The sequence below is a fragment of the Anser cygnoides genome, chromosome 2, assembly GCF_040182565.1.
Source record: "Anser cygnoides isolate HZ-2024a breed goose chromosome 2, Taihu_goose_T2T_genome, whole genome shotgun sequence".
NCBI lineage: Eukaryota > Metazoa > Chordata > Aves > Anseriformes > Anatidae > Anser > Anser cygnoides.
The window spans coordinates 55,842,998-55,856,129 of NC_089874.1; the positions used below are offsets into that span (position 1 = coordinate 55,842,998).

The 13,132-nt window shown below is 34.6% G+C and overlaps 1 long non-coding RNA gene across 1 annotated transcript in view; it reads left to right on the forward strand.

The window, feature by feature from the left end:
• LOC136790072 (uncharacterized) overlaps positions 1 to 8,839 on the forward strand; it is a 270,046-nt gene extending 261,207 nt beyond the window's left edge. The window contains exons 2-3 of the long non-coding RNA XR_010829318.1: positions 4,344 to 4,415; positions 8,483 to 8,839. This is a non-coding gene — a long non-coding RNA (uncharacterized lncRNA). The remainder of the gene's footprint in view (positions 1 to 4,343; positions 4,416 to 8,482) is intronic.
• Positions 8,840 to 13,132: the final 4,293 nt, after the last annotated feature.

Genomic DNA, 13,132 nt, shown 5'->3' on the forward strand with positions numbered 1-13,132 from the left:
ATACGTTTCCCGAATCAGTCCATCAGTAAATTCTGCTTTGCAGTATTCCTTTCAAATGTTTCAAAGTTCACCTGAATAAACAGTTTTGCTCCTTTCATCTTGATATATCCACTTTGCTCTACTAACTTGTCTTCATCCCAAACTTCAAGGTTATGTCATACTACCCAATAACTTTCCTGACATTAAAAATCATCCAACATCCAGAGCAGAAGCAGGCACTGACTTTTCAGACAGACTTGCTTGCCTGCTGTTACTTCCCTTTCTGATTCATATGAGCACTCTACATGTACTTTTGCAGTACAAACCAAGCCAAAACAGTTTTATGTTTGCTTTAGAATAGTCCTCTATTACAATCTGGCAAAACTCACTTATTTCAACTCTTTTTAACTGTGATATTTCAGATGCTTAGGCACACCAGTTTTGCTGAGTAGCTTCAGGTTGTCCTTACTGTGTGTCTCTGTGAGAGTAAGGTTTTGTGTGGTGGAGCTGAATGAAGAATGAAATCACACAATTAAAAAAAAATAATCAAACTATCTTTGGTATGTTATTACTATAAAATATGGTTGTGAACATCAAATTTGAGGCCTGAGAAGTTGGTGCTCCCTGTGTGAATCTTAATTTTGAGAGATCTGGCTCATGGAACATGAGGCAGAAATCAGTGCACCTCCCTTCTATTTCATTACAATCTCTTATCAGCTCTAAAGTCAAGTTAAAAAAAGAAAGGCTAAATACAAACACTAGGAAATAGGTTGCTCACAGATAGCTTACAGCAAAAGTCTTCTGGCAATAAATAATTAAATAAGTAAAATCTGACTTTCATAAGAGACCTTGCATCTTCACCTCATGCTTTAGCTGCTGCTTATGGGCGATGAACACAAAAAAAAGAGTTCTCAAATAATTATTGCTCTTATTTTAAGGAATTAGCTATATTTTATCAACTTTTCCAAATAGTAGCTTCTGCCACAGTTATTGAAATGTTTGCTCTGATATCAAGCCAACACACTTCATGTGCCAGCAGTAAGAACCTGTATATTTCTAGCAGCTGAAGGACTTAAAATACTTTTCCTTTTCCATTACCCTTTCCTTTCCCTTTCCTTTATCCTTTCCTTTTCCTTTTCCTTTCCAGGGTCAGCTGTTTAGGTGGTTCCACAGTAACAGAAAGAGGAAAAATAGATAGTATTGCTTACAAACTAATGATAACAATTTCCAAACTTCAGCTTGTTTTCTGATAATTGTTGACACTGCATGATGAGTGATTGTACTCTGATAAAATTCTTTACTTGCAAAACAATTCATAGAGCGTGAAAGCACAAAAAGAATATTTAACAAATAAATTATTCTGTTTATATTTTAGTTTTTATGCATAAATTTTCACTAAAATTTTAAGTTTTTCTTTATTTTAACAGATATTTTAATACCGGTGGCTATATGATATTTGTATATAGCAGCTCAGTTCACTGCTACTACAAATACAAAGCCCCGGACTGTATCCACACAACAAAATTTAGTTTGGAGTTTGTTTAAATTCAGATCTAGTTGTTCCTAATCTGAAGTCTGCACTGGCTCAAAAATAAAATATTTTCTCCAAGTCATAGATATGTTTTGATAAGTACTCATATATTCTTATGTGTCCACATAGACACATTTAAGACTTTGATCATCAAGTAATGATTGGCCTAGATTGATAAACATCCTCAGAATTCCTTATGAAGAGCATAAATCCTCATGAAACTCTTGAAGGATCCATAACAATAAACCTAGTCATGTATAAATTTCTGTAACCAGAATTTCCAGCTGCCTGTCTGTGTTGTGCTTTGTACTGCCCTTTCTCTTCCTGGTTCTGACCAGACTGAAAAAGAAATATGAATATATTGAAAAATAGAATGTTTCCATGGCATCTGAAGCCCAAGAAGAACAAGATGTACAGGACATTTTCTGGAAAATTGGGAGATTTAGTCACATTACACTAGTCACCCAAACAGCTTCAGCTGCACTGGCTTTTATTATGACAATAGTACATAGGGGCTGCAGCTGGTAGATGTTCCATGTATAAATTGTAAGTGCAAAAATAAGGTCAATGTCCCTGATAGCTTTGGTCCAAGCTTAATATCATATGAAAAAATGTATTCAGGGTGCAAAAAGGTGAAGTTAAAGAAACATGCATTCTGTTTATATAATTATTCCATGCTTTTATTATTGCTTATAAATTGAGTGCCATTTATCTACCTTAGCTCAGCTCTGTCACACCCTCAAGTGTTCTTCCATCAGTCTAGCCCTGAGGCAGAATTAAAAGGAAAGGAAAAAAGTATCTTGCAGATCATTTCAGGGCACATACATAACTTCAGAATAGTATAGATAAGGAAATAAACTTCATGCTTTTTTTTATGACAGCAAATGTACATGTACGTGGGCATGCCCATCTTTGCTCAGCAGACTGTTGATGGCTCTTTAACATGTATTGACTGATGATGATACTTTATATGCAAAAATACACAGTCATATCTGTATTCTTTTAATTATATGCATATTCAAACTATTATTAACATTGAAGAATACTAATATAAGCACTGAAGAATATTGAAGCAAACTTAGTGAGTACCTGTGGGTATGCTTGTGCTTTTGTGAGCAATACTAAGATGAAAACCTGAACTGCTCTTTCACAGATTAAGGATTTACACATAACCTTTAACTGCATACTACACATACATTTTAACTGCTTTTTTTTCTTCTTCTTCTTCTCATTCAGTGCTTCACTGTAGTCATCCTCCATTTTTTGTGAAGGAGTTAATTTCCAGACAGGCCTTGCTACAACACTCATCACAGTTAGAATTTTTGCATTTCATATGTATTCATTTCTTTTCACAACGATTCATCGAAGTAAGGTAGTAATAATATCACCCATTTAGAAATAGGAAGCTGTGTCAGAACAAAATTTTAGTCAAAATTTTTCATGAATCCTGATTGTGTTAATGAAATATCTAGAACCTTAGTTCTTATAGCTGTGGTTGCGTAACTCCCTATATATTCAAGAGTAACTTCAGCTGCAGATATGACAGCATATCAGTCATGAAAGTAATTCTGCAAACATCAAGGAAAAGTAACATAATGACTATCTGTAAGATGTTTGATTTGCATTTGTATTTTGTAGAAAAGTTAAATAGATTATACAGCACTCAAGGATATGATTGCTGTTTTAACTAGGTATCTATGCTTCTCTTCCTTCCTTTTTCTTTTCCTTTTTTTTTTTTTTTATTTACTAAACAGTCTTTCAAATTTTGCAACTAATGACTGCTCCTCTGGAAATCAGGTTTCTTTCTTACAAAACCAATATATATTTTTCTAACAAATGTATTCTGTGACCCGAAAGATGTATAACATCCACGGAGAGAAAGAGAAGTTTTAATTGTATAAGAATTAAAATAAATACTGAGAAGGAGAATGAATTAGGAAAGAATGAGACATCTTTAATATTGTCATTCCCTAAATGATGTATGTGTGACTTTAAGAATTTAAGTTTTCAATACAGTGCTACTATACAGATCATTTTCTAGCAAACTCAGAGGACATGATCAACCTGTTGTGGTACCATCTTTATATCTGTATTGATCAGCCTCAAAAACATAATGGTGAGGCTTCAAGTCTGAAGTTCAAATTCAAAGCTTCAGAGTATCACTCACTTTAGTGACTCAGCCTGTTCCCTTCATTTTTTCCAAGAATGATTTCATCTCTCCTAGACAGTTTATTCATGATTTTGCCCTGTCTCTGTTTCACCTCTATTTCTGATTCCTATCCAATTGTATTTCAGTTTAAACAGTCTCAATCTCTATTGTTTTTCCAGTGTAGTTTCTCCCTTCTTGCCATTCAGCTCCCTAGTCTCATCTCTCTAGACTTCCTGTTACCCTTTCCGCTGTCTTATGTACAACTCCAGAATAATGTGTGTTACATTAAGGAGTCTTCTTTCAGTCTTTGGTTTTCCCTTATTCTAAAATTCTTTCTCCATCAACGGCTTGCAGATGCTGTTTCCCATTTCTCTGGATTTCATCAAATGATTTGTACCCTATCCTCCCTAACTCCCTGGTTTCTTCTATTCTTGACAGATACTTTTTTGGCCTAAATGATGTCTGCAAAGACTGCTGTCTTCTGGTTGCCTGAACTACAATAAAAATAAAATTGCCTTTGAGCAAGACTCATCCCCACCTACCTCAAGATAATAATATTCCAGAGATACAATAGCAAGAGCAGATTGTTAGAACAGATTTACAGTATTTTTTAGATGAATTCCATTTGAAAAATATAATATTACCTGTTTCTCTAGGCTTACCTTTTTGCTCCTTTCACATTAGAAACGTCATTTCCTTGCATTTCTGGAGATCTGGCTGCATAAAATCCAGCACCATGAACTAGACCTAGTGTGGGTAAGTAAAGCTGAGGCATGCTTCATGCAAATATAATATTCTGGAATCACTCTCTCTTCTCATCTCACATGTAGGAGAAAAAAATAAAATACAATTATTCAGAGGTTTAAAGTCTGCAGAAAAGTTGGTCAATCTGACAATTTTCAATAGGCAAAAGCTGTATTCTTGGACCACTAGCCAGCATTCTGTATCATGTGAAGTCTCTGCTCTAAAGAATGAGGACTAGTCAAAGAAAAAATGTTACCAGACTTTTCACACATGGACAAAAACTTACCATTGTCACTGGTCTCATTTTTGGAAACAGCTGAACAGTTTTTGCTGAAATTTATAGAGGGAAAGGGAAAAAGAAAAGCTCATCTCAAGGCTAAAGCTCATCATGGAAAATTTCAATTCAAAAGATGTAAGTTTGTCCAGTTTATTAACAACTGAAAAGTCAGTCTCACAATATGGAACGTCAGTCTCTCAATATGGAGTCTCAGGCAATTCTAACGTATAATATATATCACTAAACATTTATGTACATGTTTTTTCTATGTACAGTATGGATAGAAGCTCTGGAAAGTCCTCAGTTACAACCCCAACCAGTTCAAGTTGTAACTTTGATTTAGCAAGCATGCTTAGCAGGCAACTCCTAAACAATATGATTACTAAACAGTTTATAATTTATTTGCCAGTGCTTTTAATTACTTTCTGATGCAAAATTGTATGTTAGTATAAACTAACATTTTAAAGAAGCATGTTTATTTCTCTCTGCTGGACTCTGGGTTAGTTTATTGAATACTACTGTTATAGTTTAGAGGAGGGTATTTTTTTGAGTTTTAAAATACATGTAATTGGAAAGAACAGGTAAATACAGAACTGTGACAAAAAAAAAAAAAAATAATTGCTCAGTACTTACTCACCTTGCTTCAGGCAATAGTATATTTCATAGCTGGGAAAGATGTTATGGAAAGCTGATCAGGAACATCCTGCTATACAGTAGAGTAATTTATCAGATGTGTTATCTGACAATGCTGACTGTGAAAGGACTATTAGGCAATCTTCCTACTAGAAAAGATAAAGGAAGTTTTAATTAGATCCTCTTTGTTTCTAAATTGCTATAGCATGTCTGGATTAACATCTCATTAATAAAGGTACTGCTTATAGTAAATCAAACTGTAACCATGTAAGCAATCCAGTAATCCTTGTCTTTCTTATCATGACTTACAGAATGCCATTCTTCTGTGCTCATTGTTGCTAGAAATGATGCCTTGTATCTATTAATTTTTTTCCTATATAATTAAAATCACCTTGAAAGTGAAAAAGGTGTTTCATAAGAGATGCAAATTTCAGTGTAAAACATTCAGTTCTACATCAAACAGTGAAGAAGAGAGAATCTTTACACCTCCATGCTTTTCCTCATTTATAATGACTGAAGATGACCAGACGTTTTGTATTTTTATAAATTATAGCCTCTTTATGTGCTGTAAAGAAACACAGGTAAGAATCATAAAATCATAGAATATCCTGAGTTGGAAGGGACCCACAAGGATCATCAAATCCTATGCTTCATATTCACAATGAAGTCTCATTTATACAAATTAGAAGAGAAACATTTTTTTACAAATATGCAGAGTGAAGTATAATAAAGGTAGAATTAGACATTTTTTGACATTTGTAAATTCAAGTAATCAGTACCTAATCTTTAAAACTACAATGGGCCTTGCCTCTTAACTTTAATAACCAATTCTAATCAGTGACTTGTAGTTCTCCCCATTATTTTCAAGTAAACCAGGGAACTCTCTGACCACACAGCGCTTTAAACTTTTCCGTTGTGCTGTGATAGCAGTTATCATAATTGCAGAGGTAGTGGAATAGTTGAACTTTATTTTTCTAGGCCTTCATCGTGCAAACATTTACATAAATCCTTAACTTTCTGCGTAAAAATAGTCTTATTAGTTCAGTTTGAAGCAGTAAAAAACTGCCTTTTATAGTTAGTACGAAGCCCAGTTTCAACCTTGATTTAAACTAGACATGAAGCTTTCTCACAAAGGCACAAACAGCATGAAATGAGTCCAGTTCTGAGTAATATAAAATATTTTAATTTAAATTTTGACTTTGTAGTTCCAGGTTTGCTTCATGTGGCATAAAACAAGGCATAAAGCAAGGAAGAAAAAAAAAAAAAAAAGCTGAAATATCAGGGAGCTCCAAGACCAGAAGAATTAGCACAATTTTGATTTGTTTGAAAATCTTCTGGGTGGTGCAAAACAAAAGCAATTTTGTTTCAAATACAACCAAGGAGAGAACTTGAAAACTTTAATTTCTATTGTGATATCATTAATCTTAATCAACATGATGCAGCAGTCAATTGACAGTCCAAATTCACGTATCAGGGCTCTAGGAATGTAAGACTTTGTTCTCTGTAAATATTTGGATAGTGTGGAATGCTTTACTCCTTGCCAACAAAATGGAATATTTTTAAACAAGAGCAAGCTACAAGGCATAGGCCTTGAACATTTTATATGAGTAAGGAAGAAGAAATTGGAAAAGTCCTAAGTCTAATGAAAAAATCAAGCATTTTAATTACTGATATAAAATATAATGGAGCTTCATCTATGTGTTACAGAGAACTATCATTTTAAAATGTCTCCTTGGCACAACAGTAAGAGAGAAAAAGCAAAGTTTTGGTCTTAAGATTTTGTGCACATAAACAGAATTACTATCTTAAATGAAATTAGACTGATTTTAAACTCAAAACAAAACAAAATAATCAAAAAAAAAAACAAACAACAACAACAAAAAATTGTAGCTCTCGGACTGGAGCTGTTGGGAGCTTGCACACTTGCACATTGTAATGGTTAGTTTCCAAGCACTCCTTTCGTTAGGGAAGTCTGCTGTGCTGCATCACATATCCTGACTCCTGTGTGTTATACATGGAATGAGCCAGGACAGACTGTGTACCAACAGCTCTGTCAAAATAATCCAGAAATATGTTTCACCCCCCAGAATATGTGAGGAAATTTCAAGTACCTTACACATAAGAGAAAAAAAAATGCTTAAATTGTACTCATTTGAGAAAATTTCTATAAAGCAAGTCATACTGGTTTAGCTCAGGGACTTGGAGGCTTGGGGAGCTATAACCTATATTACCATGGGGAGTGCCAAGAAAACTCATGTGGCCTCTAGAAATATGCAGTTCCTGTTTTCATCCAGCCAGCTCCTAGTCTCAGTCTCCTGGGAAAACACTCTCACCACCAGTTTACAGCAGAGCTGAGTAGTAGTTCTCAAACTCTGTTGTTAGAGTTATTGCAATGAATAAATAACCAAAAATTCAGTGGATCATGGGCTTGCTCAAATAACTGCTGTGTAGGGTCACTCCTTGACTTTGCAGGACAGCAGTTGTTTTTTTCCATAAAGCTGTTTCAGCGGAGATTTTCTAGAATATAAGCCTTTATCAACTCTCTGTATTTTTCTCCACAGATCTGTTTTGAGGTAAAACACTTTCACTGACAATAATAGCAAAAATTTCTCTATAATTGATAATTGTCTTTAATTAACTTAGCTTTGCCATCTCTACAGTGACTGAAGAGTGTGGTATGTAGGTTTTGTTTTCAGATAAATCAAACAGACTCTAACCCATGAGCCTGTGTATATTGTACTTGGTTTCTCATTATGGTTATTATTATTTTATTTATTTAATTTTTATTTTTTTAATGTATCTCTGGTCCTTAAAAGCCAAGCTCATGTAAATAGTATAAAAATTAGATTAAATTACTTCTGTGGAACGCACTAAGAGATACAAATATGCATTGGTTAAAACCCATTTTATGGTAGATCAGTTAGCGATATGCTTAAACAATATTTCACTCACTGAAAATGCAGTGCTTTCTATGGCAACATGGTTGAGAAGTAGGATGTGTAACAGATTTCACACTGGAGTCCTTTGGGGCAAGATCACTTTCATTCAAAAACTTTAAGGTGTTATTTTCTTTCTGTAGGTGTATAGAGCTTTGGTGTCTGATCTACTGGAAAAAAAAATATTTTTTAAAAGAATGAATAGTTAATTATGCTTCCATAATCCATGACAGCACTTCTCTCTTCCACATAATCTCTATTGATTATCCTAAAGCAAGACTTGAAGAAGTACAGATAGGCTGTTGGGTTTGAAGACCTCTCTCAGTGAACAAAGGTGAGTATGCACAGAGATATCAGTCTCTGAAGAAGCTCAAACTCAATTACAATGCCCTGGAGAGATATACAAAGCAAAAGACAAAAATGGCATAAAATGATTCAGATGAAATGAAAATATCAAATGATAGACAAAAGTTTTTTGTTAGCAACAAGAAAATATACCTCCCAGATAAAGATTGTTCAGAAATTCTCCTTAGCAAATTATCTCATCCCCTACTTCTGACTAAGAAAGAAGTCAGACAAAGTGTTAATAGCTTTACATCTCATTCATTTTAATGTTTCTTAGTGGTTTCCTATTTAATTTAGAAAACAAGAAAGCTTTTTTTGGCTTTGTATTTAATTCAAAGAAGATACCTGTGTACCTGTGCCACAATCTGCACAGATTTTCCTTTGGCAAGCAGTTGCTAGTAGTAGGGGACAGGGTGGCAGATTCTTGGGAAAAGGCAAGGCGGAGTATCTCTATTGATTTTGGAGGAATGATGCCACCAATACATATAATTAGGCTTTCTGTATTTTTCATCTCCTTGTAAACTTGAAATGGCTGAGTGCACATACGTTTTCTGAAACTGGTAGAACTTCAAATTCTAGTCTTTTATTAGGAAGTAAACTCTTTGTAGCTTCAATATTTATTTTTTTTTCAAAAAACAATGTAAAATGTAACTACATCCCCAGCCCTCAAAAATGTACTCTTTGTGGTTGAGAAGCACTTTTTTAAGAGTTCACACTTAAAGCATATAGCTACCACAACCATGCAGCAGACCTGGGAGAAAAATTTATTTCTCAGGAACAATAATTATATACAGCTTTACTTCAGCAAAAGGATTTGAACACTTAGAATGCAACTATCATCTTTCCAGGTTTCCGATTCTTTGAAGCAAAATCTTTCTTATATCATTTCATTGTTCAGATTCCACACCTTAATGATTGTATGATTGTACCAGCACAAGGTCAAGCCACATTTATAGTTAATAATGGAATGGGTATAGGTTCCACAAATACTTATATGTCTGCATAAATTACATGCAGGTAGGTCTCGAATACTGTTAAGAAACCAGTAAATACTAAATTGGCTTTTTTTATGAGTACTCTAATACATAAAAAAAAATAAAAGCCTAGCTTTACAAGAGTATCTAATGTCTTGATGCATTGCTTTTTAGTGTTTATGAAATCTTACATAACAGTATTGCACTAAGTCATGGCATCAATAATGTACAAAACTGGATCATGTTGACAGTCTGATTTCTAAAAGGGTCTGAGGTTTTCTAAATGGTCCAATGCTAAAGCACTAGAGAGAATTTATTCTTAGAATTATCTGGTCATGTCCAGATAATCAAACACTAGAGCTGTTTGAATTTTAGGCTTTCGAATGTTTTAACATTCAGGATAAAAGCCTAATCCAACTCTTGAAACTCCAGGAAACTACAATTTCACATTGCCACTGGACGTTATCTTGCCAAAGAGCTGTTTTGTAGCCTCTTGTAATTAACTGTCCCTTATTCATACCTTCAGCAAAGATTTTGATTTATTTTTTTTTCTCCACATCCTTGCAGTCGTTGAGTGAATTTCCATGTGTGCCTGGAAAACAAGAAATTCCAAACAGAGGACAAATCACTTTGGTATCTACTTTCTACTCCAGATATGTAGTGGAACTCATATCTTAATTTAAATGTCCCACTGTGCTTCCTTCATAGGACAGATTTTGCTAGTCTTTTGACCTTAACAAAAGTCAAATCATTGGCCTGTTTTGCAAATGTTTATAATGTACATACCGAAATGTGAATATTTTGACAAGAGTGTTGTTGAACTCCATAAATTACATTAAACCAAAGAGAACAGCAAGATAACAATCAGACTATTACTTTAAGATTGTCATACAACATTATCTAATACCACTGTATCAAGAATGAATTGGAACACTTATGCCCTATATATCATGCAAAAAATCTTTTCCAATTATACTTTGACATTTTAATGCTTTGTTTGCTTTGTTGTTCAGTTTTAATCACTCTTCTTTACAGCAACAAGATTCAGTAAGAATAATGCAGAGCAGCCAAATATTTATGAGAAATAGAAAAGTTAAAAGCCGAGTTTTGTCAAACTAATCATATTTCCTGGCCTTACATAGGATAGACAGATATCTTAATTCCTTACTTGCTTGAAGGCAATTTACAGCAAGGATATGAATTCAACATTTTAATCTCAGTTTAAAATGTACAACAGAACCATTCACTAATTATACCTCACCATATGCCTTTAAATTGGTTTTCCTGGGAGAAAGGAAAGGAAAATCATTACTCTGTGTGATGTGAACTCATTAGGTCAACAACTAGAGATTTAGCGTCTGCAGTCTCATGAGTTCATCAAAATATCATTTTGACTGTCACCACATTACATCAGGGCCTGTTTTGCCACTTCTGTCTTTCTCATTTAGGGAAAAAGAATTCCTGCAGTGTGCATTTAGTACAGTGGTGGGGTACAGAGTTTCAGATCACCTGCAGCCACTTTAGAGGTGGGTATAATCAGGAATCTGAGACGGAAGACTGAAGTCTGTGGAAAGGCAACGGCACAGATGGAATAAAAACTTGAGCAGTCCGAATTTTTAGACATTCATTTCAGACTGCTTCTCCTTAGATGGTATCATAGATTACTATGGAAAAGACTGCAAGAAGGATAAGAAATGAAACTGAGGGAAAAAATGTCAGAAATCTACTTTTTACTTTTGCTTAGCACAAGCAAAAATGTATGAGTTATCAGCAGTGTTGTTAGTCAGACTTTTTGGGGCCTCTATGTTGATTTTAAGCAGAATTTTTGACCTTTTTGTTTTCATACTGAATAGACTAATGAACAAATAAATCCTCATTAAGACTATCTATCCAGCCTCTTGCCGCCTTTGTAATGTGATGTGCTGCCAGTGTTTTAAGAGGGGACTCCTCTACAATGTTTTTCTCTTACCAGATGTGCATGTCCTTGCAAAAAGAAAAGGCAAGAGGCTATGTTTCCATCCCTTTCTGTTCCTGTCACTGCTGAAGACAATACATGATAGCAGAATATGAAGTTATGTAAGGATAAACCCTATAAAAGGTTGTGAAGGCACCTATCACTGTGAAACATTTTGAAGACAGTTACTTGGAAAACCCTGTTCTCCAGAAGCCAGCTTCTTCATATGAAGATTTGGGAGGAGGGGGTTAGGCAGGGTTGTTTATTTTTGTCTTTAAGATCCCTTACCAGCTGATGCTGAGGGTTTGACTCTCTGCCTAACTGATTTATATGAAGTTTTATACTGATTTTATATGAAGATTTATATGAACTGATTTATCTTCACCTCTCATCCTATTTTTCAGCAGTCAAAACTCTTGATGGCATTCCAACTGGTTTGTACCTCAGCGAAGACAAAACCCTAATCATGGCTGCTGGCTCTTTTCCTGCAGTAAAATCTGGTCTACAGTAGAAAAAGACTGGAACAGCTTCCTTTCAAAAATTTGATCATTCCTTAGTGAGGCAAATAGCTATATTTGCTGATACCTAACATTTCTGTAAACCGTCATCTCTGTGACAGCATTAAATAAGCCAATGTAGTGATGCATGTTTTATTTCATTTGCATTTTTTCATTCCAGTATTGCTTTTGTCATTGTAACCCACTGATAACACTGTCCTCTCTATTAGAGCATTTCTCTTGGTATCTTGGATCAGTAGACAGACCTTTTACAGAATAAAAATTTGAGTACACTCCATGGAAGCTGGAAAGAGCTAGGGTCTGCCTCATCATTGCAGCTGAATGCATCAGATCTCTGCCTGTGTAATGTCATTAAAGTCACTGAAAGGACTGTCACTGCACTTATTAAAATATCTATTTTGAATATGACAATAGCTATTTTGGATATGATTGGGCAAGCCCAATTCAAGTTCTGAATATGAGCACAGTTTTTATTCAGAATGTTGCAGATTGGCATTTCTGATGGAATAAAGGAGAACATAAGCCAAGCAAAGCTTCTGTCCATAGAAATTCCTCACAACATAACCACATGGCGTATCAGCTTAACACAGGACTATATAGTTAGACTTAGTATGAGAGGTAGACAAGTTTCAAGTTGATTCTTATTTTATCTAAACTGAACCCCTGAAGAAACACAGTTGCTTTGAATATTATTTATTCTCTCATCTGGAAGAAATAACAAAAGTGAAGACAAATTACAGCAGTAACTAAAGCAGCACTTTTATTGTACTTTTAAAGCACTTGAGAGCTCGGTTACAAAACAGCTATAAGGAAACCGAGAACTTTCTAATTCTTAAAAATGAGAGTTTTTATCACACACACAGGTACACAAGATCACTTACTTTAAAGTTGAAATCTTTCACTGAGACTGTGATTTATGCCTGAGTGTTGTCGAGATTCAGTAATTATAGTTTTTATTTCATACTGGTTTTCTTTGAGGAATGATAGTTCTGAAGCCTTGGTGTTTCAGGCTTCTGAAAGAATTGGCTCCTTTGTCTTTTTATAACACATCAGCTCATGTACAAATGAGTGCCTGACCTTGCTCCACCCAGT